This window comes from Sciurus carolinensis, unplaced genomic scaffold (assembly GCF_902686445.1).
Source record: "Sciurus carolinensis unplaced genomic scaffold, mSciCar1.2, whole genome shotgun sequence".
Taxonomy (NCBI): Eukaryota; Metazoa; Chordata; class Mammalia; order Rodentia; family Sciuridae; genus Sciurus; species Sciurus carolinensis.
Window position 1 is genome coordinate 374,259 of NW_025920170.1, and position 19,329 is coordinate 393,587.

The window sequence follows — 19,329 nt, forward strand, 5'->3', positions numbered from 1 at the left end:
GGAGGAGGAGGACCTGGCTGACTCCAGGAGGCTCTTTGTGGGCAACCTGCCCAACGCCAGCACCGAGGAGGAGCTGGAGGGGCTCTTCTCCTCCTATGGTAGGGATCTGCTCCTGGCCATGCACCCCTGCTGTGCCTGGCTCCCACTTGGCTGGGTCCGCCCCATCTGCCTCCCACTTGCTCTTGACCTTGGGCAGTGACTCCAGCTGGTCTCCTCATCTGAAAACAGGACTTGCTGTTCCCACTGCAGATCCAGTGGCATTTTTGCTTTCTGTACTTGAACTTGGATTCCTTTGTTTTTTTTAATGGTGCTGGGCATTGAACTCAGGGTCGCTCTGCCACCCAGCTACATCCCAAGTTTTTTTTATCTTTTAATTTGAGACTGTCTTGGTAAGTCCATGAGGCTGGCCTTGATCCTTCTGCCTCAGCCTTCCAAGTCGCTGGGATCGCAGGCATAGCCAGCATGCCCAGCAGAAATTGATTCCTTAGCTCTCATTGTCCAAATGCAGAGCAGGAGCGATGGAGGCATTTTCCTGAGATTTCTTGGCTTCTGGTGTTGGAATTCAGCAGCCACCCAACCCTCCCCTCCCACTGTGCTCCTGCCTGGGAATGCTTTCGTTTCTCAAGTCTTCCCAAGCAAACCCAGCTTCCGAGAAGAGGCAACAGCCAGGGCTGTCTTTGGTTTTGCTGCTGTTTCTTCTTGGACTGGGAACTTGCAGGCCTGTAGTTGAGCTTGGTCACAGGGGCCATTTGTCGAGGGGAGGAAGATGGGCTCGCAGTGCAGGTGATTCTGTGCTCTGGAGATGCTGCCAGTGCCCTTATCTCCCAGGAGGCTGGCCTGATGTGGAGGATCAGCGAGGCTGTGTGAGTGTGGCTTGGGCCAAGGACAGCTCAGAGATCCCAAGTGGAACCTGCTTGCAGGCCAGGTGATGGGACCTGAAGGTCTATCCACGCTGTCCTGCTCCCCAGGTCCTCCCACGGACTGGTGCCCTGGCCACACGGCAGTGCTGAATGGATGGGAGGGGGCTTGACCATAGACTGCAGGTATCCATTTGGGATGTGACCACACCTGGTGTTCAGAGTGGAACCACTGCAGACAGTGTCCCCTGAGAGGGACAGTGTCACAAACACTTATGTGGCACTAACTGCAGCAGGCCTTGGGTAGTGACCGCACACTATCTTTTGGACCCTTGAGGCCACTGTGTGTGTGGCAACTGTTGTGACATTCACAGATGAGAGGAGGAGGCCTGTGTGGATGAGGCCACTGCCCAGGACAGGCTGTGCACAGCAGGCCTTGGAGCCAGGTGCAGCCCAGCACCTTCCTCCTTGCTTCTTAGGGTGGGTGTGAGGGGACTGGGAAATGACACCCTTGACCTGGAGGTGGACATTGTGGCTGGCAGTCGCCCTCCTTCTCTCGGACTGAGTGGGTGTGGCCAGTGCACCGCAGCTGTTCTGTGTTCATGTGGCTGACCCTTAGTGCCCAGCACTTTTCCCTGAGCTTGGGCCCAGCTCCAACCCAGGCGACTGACACTCTCCTGTCCTCAGGTCCCCTGTCAGAGCTCCACTACCCCATCAACAGCCTGACCAAGGAACCCAAGGGCTTTGCCTTCGTCACCTTCATGTTCCCTGAGCATGCGTCGAAGGCCTACATGACAGTGGATGGGCAGGTGTTCCAGGTGAGGTTGCTCACAGGCCCGCCAGGGTCGCCAAACCTGGTGAGAGAGGAGGGATGACCCTGTGGAATGCAGGGAGCTCTGCTCATCAGGGTCACCTTGCGATGTGCCCAGGCCACCTCCCCTCCAATGCACCTTCATTCACAGCGTATGGACCTTGTGGGCTCCAGGCCAGACCTGGCCCACCCACAGCTGCTCACAATCTCCCTGTGCAGGGCCTGGGGGTGCAGTGTGAGGGGCTGTGGGGTGTCACAGAGGATCACCTTTCCCTTGGCATGGCTGTCACGGGGACCCCAGCGCCAGCTGGACCGAGAGTAACGTGTGTCTGCTCTGTCTGCCGTCCCTGTCCCCACGCAGATCTGGACCTGGGTCCAACTTGTTTAGGACAGGAGGCCCCACTAGACAGGAGACCCCACTGGAGGGTGGGGCTGGAGGGCGGGAGGGCAGCTTGCCCACTTCCTCCCCTGTCCCAGCAGGGCAGGATGCTGCACATGCTGCCGTCCACCATCATGAAGGAAGCCAGTGAGGATGCAGACACCCCCGGCTCGTCCTATAAGAAGAAGGCAGCATCCAAGGACAAAGCCAGCAGCTCCAGGTCCTTTCCAGCCCCGCCCAGGCTCTGCTGCCCTCTCCGCCTTTCCCAACCACCTGGTCCCTTTTGCTCTATAGCTTGAGTTTCATCCTCACCTCGAGCTGGCTTCCCCACTGTGGATGGGGAGAGCGGTGCTGAGCTCACGTACACTCTGAGCTATCGCGTCCACTACAAGTGGATGGTTGCCACCTGCTGGGCCCTGGCACAGGCCCACTGCTGGCACTGCCAGAGGTTGGATCTGTCAGCCCCACTGCCTGTGGGTGGGGAGCCGACTCAGGACAGGCGAGGTGGCAGGAGGGCTAGGAAGGCAGGGAGGTTTATGACAGGCTGTGTGTCTGCGAGAGAGCGCCCATGGGTCCCAGCATGGCCTGTCCTGCTCTGCCCCTGCCCGCAGCTCCCACAACTGGAATACGCTGTTCATGGGGCCCAATGCCATGGCCGAAGCCATCACACAGAAGTACATTGCCACCAAGAGCCAAGTGTTGGACCACGTGAGTGCCCGTGAATTGCGAACTTCATGTCCACAGACCCTCTTGGCGAATCTGTCCAGGGCTAGATCCCTGCAGAGTTCTTTTTGGGCAAAAGCAGGAGCACATTTCAGCCATGTGGCAAGGCACGTCCCTTGATTCTGCCCATTGACTGCTTTCTCCACGATCCTCTGCCCTTGAAGACACTGGATGCCAGCCTGTCTGTAGAGGTGGACGGCAAGCCCATGTATAACTGAATGGCCTTGTGACCACGTTTTTAAAAGAAGCAGGAAAATTAATTCTAACAGACGCCCTCTTCAGCTAACTCGTCTAAGGGATTGTTGCTTCACTGCACCCAGCGTAGTCACAGGGTGTTTCTCCTCCCTCATTCCCACCCGGGCCACTGAATTCCATGTATAGCAGGATGTGGCTTTGAATGAGCCATGCCTTAGGTGCCCAGTGGCTCATGGATGCCATGCTGGGCAGTGCAGCTTGGCCTGGGTTGGAGGGAAGGACAAGGGACAGTCGCAGTGGCTCTGGTGCCACGAGTGCTCCGAGCACCAGGGCTTCGCAGTGCTGGGACAGGGTCCTGAATTCTAGAGCCTCCTGGTGCCTTCTGGAGCCTCCTAGTGGAGACAGGTGGAGAGAGGACAGCCTGGGCTGGTCAGGGAGGTGACAGAGCAAGGACTGCTTGGTGTGAGGGGTCGGGGTCAGGGTCAGCCCTGCAGAAGCCGCGAGGGGCTGCAGGAGGAGCTGCAGACCTGCCCACTGTGGAGAAGGGAAGAGCCCAAGCAGGTGTGGGGATGTGTGACTGGAGAGGGCGCCCAAGGGGGTCAGGTGGGTGTGGCTGGTTGAGGGGCACCGCTGAACCCACTTCCACTGGGTCTGCTTAGCTGCTGGCTGGAGAGAGCAGATCAGGTCCCCCTGATGGCCATGGGCCTCCTTTCCTCCATCCCTCAGGAGACCAAGGGCAGCTTGGCTGTCCGTGTGGCCCCTGGGGAGACCCAGCTGGTCCAAGAGGTGCAGCGCTTCCTCCTCCACAATGGGGTTAGCCTGGACTCCTTCAGCCAGGTGGGTCCCCATCTGCCCTCCCCACGGACTCTGATGGCCCCAACTAGTGGCTGCTGCAGAACTGGGGACGGGGCTCCAGGGAGGCTGGGGATGTGTTGACAGGCCCTGTGATGACTGGAACCAATACCTGAGGGCTCACTGCTCCGCTTCCCCTCGCAGGGATAGGCTGCTCCTGGGTTTCTCCATGCCTGTGGCAGCAGGTGGCCTGCAGTTCCACACTGAGATGCCAGTCTGATCAGTGGAACAGCGACTGGGGCACCTGGGAGGTCCAGCAGGCTGGTCATTCACTGTCAGGGTCTGCATGACTTAGTTGGGGGCTTGAAGCTGACCCCTCAGCAGAGCTGCCCAACTGTGAAGCCAGCAGGCAGACTGCTGGAGAGGGTGGCGCCTCCTGGGTCTGCTTCCCAGGCACCTGGCCCCTGGGGCCCCAGACAGTGCTAGTGTCAGAATGGACCCCTGCTGCTGTTCTCACGAGTCCTGTCCACTCCACAGGTCACAGCAGAGTGAAGCAAGACCGTAATTCTGGCCTAGAACCTTACCACAGGCACCCTGGCAGCTGAGATGCGGGAGACCTTCAACCATTTCAGGAGCCTGGGCCGAGTGCTGCTGCCCAAGCGTGGTGTCGCTGCCATCATAGTGGAGTTCCTGGAGCCCCTGGAGGCACACACGGCCTTCTGACACCTGGCCTACTCCAAGGTAGGGCTGCCCTAGGGGAGAGGGGGCTGGCTTGTGGGAGGGCTCTCAGCCTGAGCTCCACCCTCCCGCAGCACAGCTGCAAAAAGCGCCCCGCCCTGCCCCCTGCCCTGCCCCCACTTTCCCTGCCTTCCTTTCCTGCTTTAACTTGAGCCTTCACTGTCTTCTCTGCTGTCCTGTACCCGTGATAAGCTGAAAGTCAGTTCTCTACGTGGGGCTGTTTAAGAATATCTATACCCACGACATGTTGGCTTAGACCAACAGAAAGTCACCTGTGGCAGAGCTGGCAGGCAGGTGTCCAAGTCCAGGGTGTGGCCAGCGCCTCCGAGAACTCTGGGGAGGACCTGTCCTTGTCTCTGCCACCATTGGGCTCCTGGTGTCCCGCGTATCCCTGAATCACTACCATCCGACTCCCACCTGTGCCCCATCTTTGGGCCTTCTTGGTCCCAAATCTCCTCCTGGGTTTACAGCCCACCCAGATAACACAGGGCATCCTACCTTGGGATCTTGGTGACAGTTGCATGGGACATCTCCTTAGATTCTGGGGTGGAGGCCTAGCTGTCTCTTGGGGAGCCACAATTTAACCCCCATGAGTACTTTGTCCAGCGACTTAATGCTTTGCAGACCATGGTCCCCCAGTGATCCTCAGGGTAGGCATTGCAGGTGTGGAGGTCATTTCTCCACAGCTGCTGCCCCACGTGGTCATCCCCAGCTAGGGCCCTGCCCACTATACTGCCAGGCAGTCAGTGAGCTCCTGACCCACAAGACAGGTGCTGGTGCCAGCACCACAGATGCCCTTCTTCCTTCCTCCCACTGCTTTGGGAAGGAATCATCACCAGGTGAAGGGTGGCAAAGGGCCCGCCCAGGCAAGGTCACAGCCCTCTTCTGCACATAGGGAAACTGAGGCCCAGTGACGCAAAGTCACCCAGCTCAGAAGTGGCACAGCTAACTCTCTGCTCCCCAGTCTGGCTCCCGAGCATGAGTTTACTTTTTTTTTTTTAATGGGGATTGAACCCAGGGACATTTAATCACTGAGCCACATCCCCAGTCCTTTTTTATATTTTATCAGTGACAGGGTCTCATTGAAATGCTTAGGACCTCCCTGAGTTGCTGAGGCTGGCTTTCAACTTGCGATCCTCCTGCCTCAGCCTCCAGAGCTGCTGGGATTACACGCGTGCCCCACAGCACCTGACTGCTTATGTTTTTTTTTTTTTTTTTTTTTTCTGATTGTAATCAACTTGTGAACCTTGCATTGTGAAATTTGAAACAAGTCCCAGAGGGCCCAAGTTGACAAGTATCCTTCCACCCTGCCCTGCAGCTCCCAGCACCTTCTACTGAGGCAGCCATTAGCAACATCTGTGTCTCCTTAGTTAAGAAACTTCCTCTGAATTTGTGTGTGGAACGAGTGCTTCTCTGGGCAACCACACTGACTTCCTGCTGGAGCCACGCCTTGCTAGCAGTTCTTCCCCTTGTCACACTCCCCCTTTCATCCTCTGACTAGAGTAAATGCAGGGGGTACCTTAACTCCACCCTAGTGCAAGGCAGGAGAGGCATGGGCTCTCCTTTGCAGCCTGAGGCACAGCCCAGGGGCCAGAGTGTTTTTCTCTTGGGGCTCTGGGCCGCATTTCTCTTTCTGGCTCCTCTTCCCTGGGGACCCATCTCCTCTGACCCTCAGGCTCTTCATCTGCGTGTGGGACTGAGACCCTCTCCAGCCATGTCCCAAGATGGAGTCCCACAGGTTGGCACTTCTGCCTCTGCAGTTCCACCACATCCTGCTGTATCTCAAGTGGGCTCCAGGTGGCGTCTTCTCCTGCACAGCCCCACAGAGGAAAGAGCACCAAGAGGCACCAGCGAAATCTGCAGAAAAGAACGTGGTGGAGCCAGAAATGGGTAAGAACAGGTCTATGTGGGAGGAGAGCAGGGCAGCACGGAAGTGTTCATCAGGTCACTGGTTTAACACTTTGTTCATCTTGCACACCAACGGACTTCGGTCTCTAATTGTACAGGTGTGTAAAACATCCCTGAAAAATAGAGCATCAGAGCCAGGCATGGTGGCGCACACCGCTTATCCCAGCAGTTTGGGAGGCTGAGGCAGGAGGATTGTGAGTTCAAAGCCAGCCTCAGCAACTTAGTGAGGCACTAAGCAACTCAGTGAGACCCTGTTTCTAAAATATAAAATAGGGCTGGGGGTGTGGCTCAGTGGTTAGGCACCCCTGGTTCAATCCCTGGTACCAAATACAGCTTTGTGAGTGCAGTGTAAGGTAGAAGCTGAGGGTGAGGGAAGAAAACCTAGATCTCTTCATACTCAGAACAGCCAGTAAAGTGTCCCTGCTCCGTAGGTGGGGTGAGCTGACAGCAGTGAAGAGAGCACTATTTGCATGTGCAACAGTCCCCCTGGTGTCCAGCGATTGCACAGGCAGGAGAGGGAAGAGCAGTGGTGGGCCACGCCGGCCTGGGTGGTCCCAGCCCCATGGCTGACCCACATAGTGGGCATGTGAGCAGGGTAAGCGTTCCTTGTCAGGACTGTTGTGCAGACTGCAGGACCTGGCACGTTCCTGGACTTCACCCCTGTCAGGATGCCCGAGAACTGAGACCCGCCTCATACCCACAGCTGCCCCAGGAGACGGGCAGCTCCCCAGGGACCCACAACCACACCTTGTAGTCAGACACCTTCAGGAGCCTCCTGTGGACTGGGTTGTTTGACCTACGTGTTAAGATTCTACCCCTCGGCCCACCACACACAGGGTTACCAATTGCTCAGTTTACTAAAATGAGAATTTTCCTCTTAAAAACAGATTGGCCCCTTGTCTACCATCTCCATTGTCCTCATATATTTACAAAAAAAGTGTTTTATGGCAAAAAAAAAAAGGGTGGCGGAGCCTCTGATCGCCCCTGTAAGGTTTGAATTGTGGCCTTGCCTGGTCGGGCTTCAGGAAGGCGTAGGATCGAGTGTCCCTCATCAGAGGAGCAGCTGGCTAGAAATGTCACTTCCTCCATGCCTGTGACTCACGTCCACGTGCCTGTGGGTCTTCAGGACTGGCCGTCTGTAAGGGCATTTGTGACCAACTCGCCTGGAAGCCACACCCATTCCTTTGCTCTCTGCCCATCACTTCGCTCTGCAGATGGAGCGCACCCCATCAGCTAGGTGGATGGTGAAAGGCGTGAACCTTTCCAGTCCTTCCTTGGTGCCGCCCAGGTTATCTTTGTGGTGGGGTCCCTTCCACCCTGCTTGCACTCCTGGACCTCTCCCCTCGTGGGGTCCTCCTGTGTCCATAAGCAGCCGTCGCCCTGTAGCTGCCAGCCACCATGGCTTTCAGTTCCGCTGCTGCACGTGAACCTGGATGATGATTTCTGACCCAATTGAACCCTCCTCTCAAGCACACAAATTGGTGGGGTCAGGAGGCTTGCAGACAGCTCCGGTCTGACTTCTTCCTCCCTGCTTCAGGCACAGGCAGGGGACAGGCACATTGGGCACGATGCCTACTGGGGGGTCCGCCTCCATCTGACTGGGCTGATTTCATCTGAACTAGATGGTGCCCTCTCAAGCAGGTACCTCGTCTGCCTTGCTGACCATGCACCCTGCGGAGTGCCAGGCCCTAGGAGTGCGGAGAGGGTGCTGTCCCAGGGCAGAGCGAGGCCCTCTCCCTGCCTGCTGGCACCAAGCTCTCCATGTTCTCACGCTGAGGTGCTGCTTCTGGGGAGTGGGCCATGCATGCCAGTAATGGTGGGCAGGGTCCCTGTCCCATGCCCACTCTGGGGCTGGGCCAGCTGCCTCCCTTCAGGCTGGTTCTGGCCCTGAACAGTGAGGGTGGCACCCACGCACCCCCCTGAGGACAGGGGGAGATGCCATGCTGACCACGTCTGTAACTCTGCTACTGCTGTCCAGGGTGGCCACAACAGACATGGCCCAGATTTCCCAGGAGCTTCTGGGCTGGTCATGGCCATGTCCGAATAGGTCTCTGGGCACAGGCCTGCTCTGGGGCGTGAACAGTGTCTTCTCGGCACCAGTGTCTGGACCCTGTTAGGATGCTCTTCTGTCCCCAGGCTCAGGTTAGTGTTGAGGGTCCCAACAGTCCTGCAGCTTGGAGGGACTGGTGTCTGCTCACTGACTGACAGGAGGCCTCAGAGCCGGGATTTGTCCAGTCCCGCTGGGCTCACCGCAGCCTCTGGGAACCTCTGTGTTGCCTGCACAGCCCCCGGTCCCTGGTCCGCTGAGCTGTGCCCTCTCCCCTGCGGCAACCCACCCACCCTCTGCACGTTGTTCCAGATGCTTCCTCAGGATGAAGGATGACAGGAGGTGGGGGGATCCAGAGAACCCAGGCCCTGTGTTTGGGGCTGGGCAGGGGGAGCGGGAGGGACCATGCTTCTCTGCAGTACACTGCTCTGCTCTCTGCCAGTCTCCAGGGAGTGGCCAGCGTGTTTTATCTCCCCACAACCAAGACTCTCACCTCCAGATAAAGGGCTCCAGATGTGGGGGTCCTGGAAAGCTGTTTGCAACTGATAACAGTCTGCTGGTGACCACAGTGCAGGAGCCTAGAGGAGTGGTGTGGCCTGATTATAATAAAGCAGTGTGGCGCTGAGTGCCTGGATTTGATTGTGGGGCTGTGGCATAAGCCCCTCCCTGCCTCCTGCCCAGGAGCTCAGTGGCACCTGCTCCTGCTCCTGCTCCTGCAGCCAGCCCCTCCGCTGCTTACTCCTGCCAGGGCCTAGTGATTCTGTTGGCGAACATCTGCTTGAGTTTTGCAGTCACTTATTTTTTCTTTCACATCGTCCTTTGTCTCCCCATTGAGGCCGGCAGCAAAGTACTACTTAAAAAGACCTTTGGCCGGTGGCCTCGGCCCTGGGCCATGTCTGGACCTGCTTGGACCTGGATGCGGGTTGCAGTGGGGTTTGGCTTGGTGACTTGGGGTTGCTGGGAGGTGCAGGGGTGACTGGGTCAGGCTGGGTCCTGTACTCAGGGCCAGGAGGGACACTGTCCCCTGCATACAGATATCTGACCTGGAACCTGCAGGAGGAGGGCTGAGCTCCCCTGCAGCTGCCTTCCCTCAGAGGGGCTCATGGGCCCCCCTGGGTGCCAACCTGGTCAGCTGGACATGCAGGGTCCAGGCACAGTGTTCATGGTGCAGTGTTGCTTCTGGGGTGTTGGATAGGCTCAGGGGCTGTCGCACAGCCTTGATGTTCATCTCGCAGTCACCCTGCAGGCAGCTCGGACCACCGTCCCCACTCACATATGGAAAAGAGGAAGCCCCGGGGTTAGTGACCTCCAGAGGTCACACATGTGGAGGGCGTGGGGATGTGCTCCACAGCTGTGAGCCCTGAGGCCTGAGCCCTTGCCCGTCCCCACTGCTCCCTTTGAGCACTCAACTTCTTGGCCATCTGCAGATGTTTTAGGAGTGTCCTCTCTGGACCAGTGCTGGGGGTGCAGGGGTGACTGGGTCAGGCTGGTTCCTGTCCTCAGTGAACTCCCCTATAATTGGGGACCCAGATACAGCCAGTAAGGAAGGTGTAACAGGCTAGGGGCTCTGGAAAGAGGACACCAGAGACATGGTGACCTTTTTTACTAGTGTGACCAGGAAGACCTGTCTGAGGGCAGGATGTTTGCACTGACACTGGTCAAGCAGAAACCAGGCCTGGGAAGAGAGGAGGGAAGCCGGTTGGGCCAGGAGGTAGCAAGTGCAAAGGGCCTGTGGTCAGCATGGCTCTGGCAGTCTTGAGCATCAGTGCAAGAGGCCAGCAGGGTCAGGGATGAGGTCAAAGGAGCTGGCAAAGTGGGAGTAGGACAGTGAGAGGCCACTGGCAGGGCAGCCATTCTGTTGTCCAATGGCAGGTGATAGTAACCAGGCCTGTGGATGAGTAGTGGACGCTTGTTTTTCCTAACAGTTCAGCACAGTGCAGGAGTTTGTGTGTGTGTGTGTGTGTGTGTGTGTGTGTGTGTGTGTGTGTGTGTGGTGGTACTCCGGGCTGCAGGAGGGATGCAGAGGTGGAGGCAGGGTGGCTCTGTCACTGGCCCAGGTTGCGTGGGTGGTACACAGCAGAGCCCAGCGGTACAGGCCCACAGCCTTGTGTTCCCACATGCGTGTCCCATGGCTCTGCCACTCTGACCGCTGTCTCCAGGCTTCTTTGGTCAGCAGATCTCTAAAGACTGCTATGTCCTCTCTCATAGCATTTCAGGATACAGGCACTCCAGGGGCAGGGATGTCTTTGTGGGCGTGAAGGGTTAGGACGTGGATGTCTCTGGAACTAACCAGCCTATGCTGTTGGGGAAAGGTCCGGCACAGGGGAACATAGCTTTCATCTCCAGCCAGCTGTTTTTCCCAGTGCCCCTTCCTGGGTGGGACTGAGAGCGGCTGACCTGCCCAGGGAGGGACCGTTCCTGAGCACAGTTCCTGAGGTGCCCACTGACCCATGCCTGCTCAGCTCAGCTCAGCTCTCACTAAACCCAAACCCCACACCCCAGGCAGTGCCTGCGACCACCTGACCAGGCTCCTGGGCCGGGGTCAGGTGGAGTTGACTCCGCTTTGCCAAGTGCCCTGGGCTCCCACTCCTGGAACCCCGGCAGGCCCCTGGATCAGTGCAGGGAAGGTGATCAGTCTTTGCCAGAGGTCTCTGAGCAAGAGGGAGGTGTCTGCTTGCTGGTCGGTTAACCAGCTCCTGCCTGGCACAAAAGCCTCGTGCCATTGAGTTAGGTTGCCAAGATTGAAAAACTGGGTTTTCCCCGTGTAAAGTTGAGTTTTCTGCTTCTTTTCAAAACTCTGAACTTCTGGCCATACCGAGTTGGCCTCCCTAGGGGGCAGAAGCTGGCTATTGCTGAGGAGAGGCTACCCCTTGCACTGGCCATGAACCTTCTGCAACACCATCGTCCCCAACACTCTCCTATCTATAAGTTTCTGTCAGTCTTCTGGGAACCTGTCTTGCCTTCCTGAAACTGCTTGGCATCTAATGTTTGGATGCTGGAATGTTCCCGAGGCCTCCTGTTTCCACCTGTTTGTGTTTGTGATGTGGTCTCTGTGGTTGTGGATGAGGCCAGGTAGCCAAGGCAACCAGCTGAGGTCCTGGCATGTGGCAGGAGATCTACTGCCCATTGTTTCCTTGGCCTTCAACCTCTGAGATGCAGGATGACCAGGAAACCCAGAGGGTCTTCCTGCTAATGGTCTTGACTTTCACTTTGATTGAAGTTCTCCTCCAGGACTTGGAGTCTGAGTTGCTGTGTCCTTAGTAGGCTGTTTCCTCCTCTTTCCTTTGAAAGTGGGTTTCTGTGTATCAATGCCCACACCTACAGTCCCTTGCTGGGTTTGTTGGTTGTTTCTTGGGTGGGGGGAGCCTGCATGTAGATTTTCTCCTTGTGGCCTGGGACCCAGGAAGCTGGAGGACTGGAGGTGTTCTTTGATCCCTGGGAGGGATCCAGCTCAGTCACTAGCTGTTTCTGTGAGGCTTGAAAGGTTTGTTCAGTGGCTAAGCAGTTGACAGCTAATCAGGACTGGAAAGCTTCAGTGCACAAGCAAGAGGCAGGGAACAGGTCCCCAGAGCTTGGTGTGACAGTGCAGGGCAGGTTTGAGCACCCAGAAGCCCCCTTAGGCCCTGCACAGGTGGAGCTGTTGGAGGAAAGCGTGCTGGGGAGAAGCCCATGGGCTCCTCTTGGGCCACGGGACCTCGGGAGCTTCTGCCAGCCTGTGGGGCAGGGCTGGAGTCTGGGGCAGGGCTGCCACCTGCTCAGCACCAAGGTGGGTTGGGGTGAGGAATCCCCTCCCTGGGGCTGTCCCCCTGGGGCTATGGGATAGCTGTTGAGCCTTTTCTGGGGAAGGGGCTTGTCCCCAGGCCCAGCTCTTGGGACTTGGTGAAACTGGGGAGGTTAAGCCAAACTGAGCGTATTTCCCTAAAGTAGGGTTTCTCCAACGGTCCTGAGGCTGAGGCATCCACCACCCTCGCTGGGGCAGACACCCGCACTGGGCCCTGCCTGATTGCCCATGGCCCTGCCCCTTCTGCCCATTGCACCTATGGGCACCACCACTAACTGGCAAGGCAATATTCACCCTCCCTCTCCCTGTAACCTGTTCCTTCAGGGGGAGAGATGTAGGGGCGGTGGTGACAGGTACTGGTGCAGCCGCCTGGGTCTGCTGCTGCGGAAGTGGCCAAGGCCCCTGCCCTCTGTTCCCATGGCTGCGTGCGCATGTGCGCTTTCCCCGCCCAAGCAGACTGACAGAACCATGCACCACCTTCCTCGTCTTCACCTTCAGCTCCCTGGGTCTGTCAGCGCCCTTCAGCATTCCTCAGCACATCGTTTCAGTGGCGGGCTACCATCCCAGTCCCCGGTGGCCTTGCTGGTCTGTCTGTGACACTGTGGCAGGTTTTCCCAGTTTCCACTATTATGAAACACTATGACTTCCTTGTATATAGACAGAACCACTTTGACACATATGCATGTTCAAGGGGTATTTGAAATCCATATTCAAGGGGTTTTAGAATGCTCTGTTTTTCCATTCTGTAATTTTTGCAAAACTCTAAGATGCATTTCAGTTTGAAAGTTCACTAAGTGCTGTTTTTTCTTTTTTTTTTGTGTGTGGTGCTGGGAATCGAACCCACAGCTTTGTGCTTTCAAGGCAAGCACTTTACCAACTGAGCTATCTCTCCGGCCCTAAGTGCTGTTTTTTAAGGAAGAATAACATTTTGCTTAGGTTCATGGTTCAAGAACATAGTTTCCATGATGTATTTTGAAGTTAAAATGAGTGTGGCCTAGTGGTATCTGGGGCTTGTAGGTTTAGATCTGTCATATTCTCTTTAAAACAGAGCAGGATCTGGGTGTGGTGGCACATGTCTGGAATCCCAGCAGCTCTGGAGGCTGAGGCAGGAGGATCTTGAGTTCATAGCCAGCCTCGGTAAAAGGGAGATGCTAAGCAACTCAGCGAGACCTGGTCTCTAAATAAAATACAAAATAGGACTGGGGATGTGGCTTAGTAGGTAAGTGTCCCTGGGTTCAGTCCCCAGTCCAAAAAATAAAATACAACAGGGGCAGACGGTGGGACTTTGTCTCTCTCCCTGGCTCTCTCGCTGCTGACACCTGTGGTCACTCCTGACTGTGCCATGGAGGCAGAGCCCCTTGGTATAGCATTCCATGCTTTAGGCCCTGGCTTTGGTGGGTAGATGTTACTTCATGGGGTGGTTTGTTTTTGATGGGGTTAGTGGCTGATGGTGAGACCCCAGAAGGTAAGAAGCCAGCAGAGGAAGGAGTAGAGGCCTCCAAGCCAAGGGCAGAAGAAGAGGAGGAGGAGGAAGAGGAAGAAGAGAGCCTTCCAGGATGCACTCTGTTTATTAAAAATCTCAACTTCAACACCACAGAGGAGATGCTGAGGGAAGTGAGCATCCACCAGGAATGGGGGATGCTCCAGGCTTTGATGCAGGCAGTGTGTCTGTTCTGTGTCCGGCACGGCTCAGGTGGTGGGCAGCCCGCCCTGCTGCACACCATCCCTGCTGTTGGTGGGTTCCGTGTTCCAAGTGCACTTGAAAACACTTCCCCTACTGATTCTGTGGTGAGCGGCCCAGAAGTCAATGCCACCACTGTGCGTGGCCTGATGGAGCCTGCAGGAGACTCGTCAGTGAGGTGTCCCCACCTGGCACTTCTTGATGGGGTGAGTCTGCACCTGTGGGAGGAAAACAGGAGGGGCAGGGTAGGGAGCTCCAGGCAGGGGTTTGGCAGATGCCCAGTGAGCATGGCAGCCCATGGACTGCAGGGCCAGGATGGGAGAGGGGTCCCTCCCACTCAGAGGATGGGGTCTGTGAGCTCCCTGTCTCCCCAACCAGGACTCCCCAGCAGAGGTGCTGCTTTCGGTGAATCAAGCGTTCCACAGAACAGATACTCACCAGATTTCCTGCTTAATGGATGAGTGACACAGCTCACAGCCGTGAACTTGTCCTGGAAGGGAGATGGCAGAAGATGGAAATCTCTGATTCTCCTTCCTTTCAAAATGTCCCCTGAGCTCTAAAATTCTATAGAGGGTTCAAGAGAAGAGGCAGTGTCCACTGACCCTGCCTCCGTGCCGTGACTGTCCCTAGGTAGAAGGACAGCCACAGCAGTGAAGAGGCCCAGATCCAAGCAGGCAGCATGGCCGGGGCCCCGGAGCACCTGGTGAAGCACTGATACCACATGACTTGGTTTTAGAGGTGCACCCTAGCAGTGTCTCAAAGGCAGGTGGCTCTGAGCCTGTCAGGCCAGCTCTGGTCCTGTGTTGTCCTTGTCACTCCTGGCATGGTGTGGGACATCACTATTGGATCAACATTTCCTGGAGTTTCACAAACAGCAGCTTAGGGTGTCCTCAGGATTAAAGGCCCTGGAGCTGGAAGGCTCAGCCAGGACCATCTAGTTCAACTGGGAGATGGAGGTTCAGAGAGGTTACCTCACTGTCCTGAGCTCACATAGCCCATTAGAGCACTGTGGGGAAGCACACCCAGATCACAGGACCCCTGTCCCAGCACCTGAGTGTGGAGCCATGATCAGGGGTCAGTCCTCCCAAGGCCTGGATCCTGGCCTCACTCCTTGTTAATGGGCAATTCCTGCAGCATTTCTGTGCCTTGGTTTATCCAGCTGTCACAGTGGCATGAGTGGAACTTTCCCATTGGGTTGTTTTGAAAGTTTGACTAGGACGAGTGAGATCCTCCAGGTAGAGTGTCCCACACCTGAAGCACAAGTCTGCTGCTGGTGTGTGTGAGGGTCTGTGCTCCTCCTGCTGCCTGTTGCTCACTTGGTGGACAGTACTGAGCACCTGTCTATCTTTGGTACTGAAGACAGAGCCAGAGCCAGAGCCACGTGGAGTGTGCCTTAGCTGGGTTCTAAAGGGAGACAGGAGAAGGGAGGAGAAATGTAGAGTGTGACTTACAGTTTTTTAGATTTATTTTGACTTTAAGCACAGAGGGCAGTGAGGTGGTCGGGCCTGGGGTCAGTAGACTCCATGCCCCTGAACTGACACCGGCTTCTGGGGTCTGCAGCAGACCTCTCAGCTGTTCCAAGGCCTAGTTCTTCCCTCTGTAAGTGGAGGAAAAGAACAGCCCAACTGCCATTCCGAGATGTCCAGGGGACTGGCCAGGTTACTTGGAACAGGCCATCACTCACCACCTCTGAATGACCCAGGATCTCCGTGGGCAGATATGGGAGGACAGCTCGGCAGGCTACACAGTGGCTCAAAGCCTGGCTCAGCAACCCAGACCCAGGTCCAGCATGTCCAGCTTTGTGATCTCAACTGCCAGCTCCCTGGCCCTTGGCTGCCCATCTGAGGGCATCTCTGGGTCACTAGGTGGGTGGACAGTGTGGGGCCTGGCACAGGCCCATGCACAGTGAGCAGCCTCCTGGGGTCAGCTCTGCATGCCTCCTGCTTCCTGTGCCCGTGGGTGGACCCAAGATGACTGGAGAGGCTCCCGCACAGGTGGTGGATGCTCCCAGAAGTCGGGGGCTGCATGATCCTCTCTTCTCCAGGTGTTTTCCAATGTGGGCGCTGTGAGGAGCTGCTCCATCTCCAAGAAGAGCAAAGCAGGTAACCCATGGAAATCTTGGCTGGAAAGAAGTGGTTCCAGAAGAAATCGTACCTGCAAGCGGGGAGGGCGGCCAGGCTTGTCTGAAACAGCCCCTCCTCTCTTCTGGAGACTCCTGCTGTGCAGTCAAAGAGGCCCATGCATCCTGGGCTGTCCAGAGCCTCGCAGGCTGTCACGTGGTCCTGGAGCTGTGCACCTAGTGGGCGGGCAGGGTGCCATCAGCACCTGGGGCTCCCTCCTCCCCACTCCTTCCAGACACAGCAAGAAGGACTCATTGTGGACTTTCCCGCTTCAGTTACAAGGGAAATGACCCATACAACTTCTAGATCATTCCAACACGTCATTAATATGCACCTCCCTGGCTATTAGGTAGTGGGCAGGCAGAGACCACCTGGCCTCTCCCTTCAGCCCCATGTCTTGTTCTGACACTCCTGGCCTCCCCTCATTCATGTCCTGGTTCCCTGCAGAAAATGAACAAGGACACGTCCTTTGTCCTTTATCACAGCCATGTACCCAGTGCAGCAGCCCTTTGATTCATGGACATGGTAGGGTGCAGCATGAGTCAAGATTGACCACTGCTCATTCATTCCCTAACTGTCCTGGGACACCAGGCAGTGAGCACCAGAGATGTGATCCCTGTCCCCAGGTATCTGCAGTAGCTGGGGAACAAATGAGCTGGTGGCTTCAGCACAGGACCGGGAGGGCTGTGGCAGGTTCTTCAAGTCAAGAGTGGGCCTAGAGGCAGGGAGGCTGAGCAGCCTGGTGTCAGAGACCAAGGCAGGAGATGGAAAGGGAGGCAGTTTCCAGCTTAGGAAGTGGCTTTTATGCCCTGCAGGGGTTTGGACTGCAGCCTGGTAGGGAACCACCGAGGGTTTTAAGCAGATGCTTCTGTGTGTGAAGTTAGAGGTCCCTTGCCTCTGTCTGCTCAGGCTGCCATGGCAGCAGATAAACCAGGCCACAGGGACACTGCCCCTCTGGGAGCCTGCCCTCTCCCCTGCGAGCACTCAGCAGCACCTTGCCACCCCATCTTCGGTGTTGGAAGCAGCTCTTGGGGTGTCCACTGTCCTTTAGGGAGCCTGCCATCCAGCCAGGCACTGGGGGAGCTAGGTGGTATCTGGTCAGCTAGGAGCAGCAGGACGAGGCCACGCTTGGTCTGGGGCTGGCATGAAGGATGGCTGGGCGCAGGCAGCTGTGCAGCAGCAGGTCATACTGCTAACCCTTGAGGGGCACAAGGAGAGATGGTGGGCAGAGCTCATGCAGAACTGGCACATGGGGGCAGCAGAGCTGGGTCCTTGGCACCAGCATTTGCCCCTCTCCCTCAGTCCCAGGTCAGCATTTCCTGTGGGCTGATCCCATGGGCACAGAGGCTGGGAGCAGGTGCTGCTCTTGGCAGAGACCGGCTTCCCAGGCAGTATGGCCCTGCCATGTCGGAGGCTGGGTGAGCTCCTCTTTCTCAGGAGTATGTTTGACACTCAGGTGCAGATGCCACCAACTCACCACCCACAGCCTTATGCCCCCAAACAAAAGCTCTCTGCTCAGAGAGCAAACTGACAGTCACCATGGGACAGGACTGCCTGTCCCCTGCAGTTCCGAGCCACATTTGGGCTGTTCACAAGGTTCCCTAGCACGCAGGGCTCTTCAGGGGAGGCAGAGGTGCAGTTAGAGACCTTGTGCTTTGGGGTGCCCCATGGGACTCCCCAGCATTACCCCTCTACACCTGACACACACACTGTCAGGAAGCAGTGCCCCTGGAGAGGCTGCTGTTGCTCTTGCCCTCTGACCTCCTGTTGCCTTGGAGTGGGGAACCAGGCAGAGCCAGGGCACCTTCACCTCCCTGTCAGAACTTTAGACCTGAAATCCAGGAGCCAGATCAAGGGTCAGAAACGCCCCCAGGAGGCGGCCCTGGGTGCTCACGATGCCACATGGAGGCAGGGCTGTCCAGGTAGAGGCTCCTGCTGGAGAACAGTGGTCAGCCCCGAGTCAGTTCCCCTCCCTCATGAAGCCGGGATCATATTAGGAATTTAATTATCACATCAATCATCTGGTAATTAATAGTGAAACTCAATGGTGAATTTGCTGGGGCAACTAGTTGTAAACAGGCAAGCCTGGAGCTGAGGTCCATGTGGGGACTGGAAAGGGAACTGGAAAGGATCCAAAGCCGAGCCCTGGCTCACTCTGTGCTCCCTCTCACAGTGGGTCCCGTGTTCCAGGAGCGCTGCTTTCCATGGGGTTTGGATTCATGGTGTACCAGAAGCCAGAGCAAGCCCAGAAAGCCCTCAAGCAGCTACAGGTAAGCAGGCTGTGAGCCAGGGTCCATGCTGTGAGCCCTTCACCTCTGAAACTGGGGGCAACACCTGATCTCCCGTCTGCTGGGCCCATCCTTTTACCAGTTTTCCAAGCAAGGAAGACCACTCTCAGCCCTCCACAGCCACTTTCATTCACTTATTCCACCCACACGCTTATGTCATGGGACTAGTTTGTGATAGCACTGTGGTATGCCTGGGGAGACCCTTCCTCTTTCTGGTGGGGAGACGGGCAATGGAGCCATGAATTAAGACAAGACAAGATCATGCTGAATGCTCACTCACATGACTTCTGAAGTGGAGCTGCCTTGGGCTGAGTGGGCTCATACCTTCCCACACGAAGTCACCTGCACAGAGACCTGGAGGGAAAGCCGTCCAGGAGTACAGGACAGCATGTGAAAAGGGCTTGTGTCAGGAACTTGAGGGAGTTGGGGGAATAAGCCCCTGAGGGCAGCTGGCAGAGCAGTGTGTGGCAGATATCAGGGGAGGTGGAGTTTTTTAGGATGAGATTTGCAGGTCACTTAAAGGACTGGATGTCAGCCTGAAGGCTGGCGAGACTGTCGGAGGGCTGGGAGCACATGGGGAAGGGTCTTATTTGTGCTGCAGGACAATTTCCAGTTCCTGTGTAGAGATGAGATCGAAGGAGGGTGGGCAGGAAACCTCAGTGGTCAGAAAACAGTAGCTTGTGCCAGAGATGGGCAGCAAACCTGGTGGGAGTGACTGGAGAGTATTTGAATGTAGATTGAACATCTGGTGCAGATGGAGGAGACTGCCTTCCTGCTGAGCCCTAAGTCCGGGGATAAATGGGACCCTTAGCAGGAGGAGGGAGCCATTGCTGCAGGGAGCACATGGCCAGGGGACTTTACCACCCCCAGGGAGCCGACCTCACTGTCAGTGACCACAGCTCCCTCACTGAGGCCCACATGCCAGGCCCTGCCAGGGCAGGGAACAGGGAAGAGCACTTCCTGGTCTTTGGTTAGACACCAGAACTCCCAGTGTGTCACCAGCACTGTG

The 19,329-nt window shown here is 56.6% G+C and overlaps 1 pseudogene; it reads left to right on the forward strand.

Moving 5' to 3' along the window:
* Positions 1-18,317, forward strand: part of LOC124974698 (probable RNA-binding protein 19) — a 224,708-nt pseudogene extending 206,391 nt beyond the window's left edge.
* Positions 18,318-19,329: the final 1,012 nt, after the last annotated feature.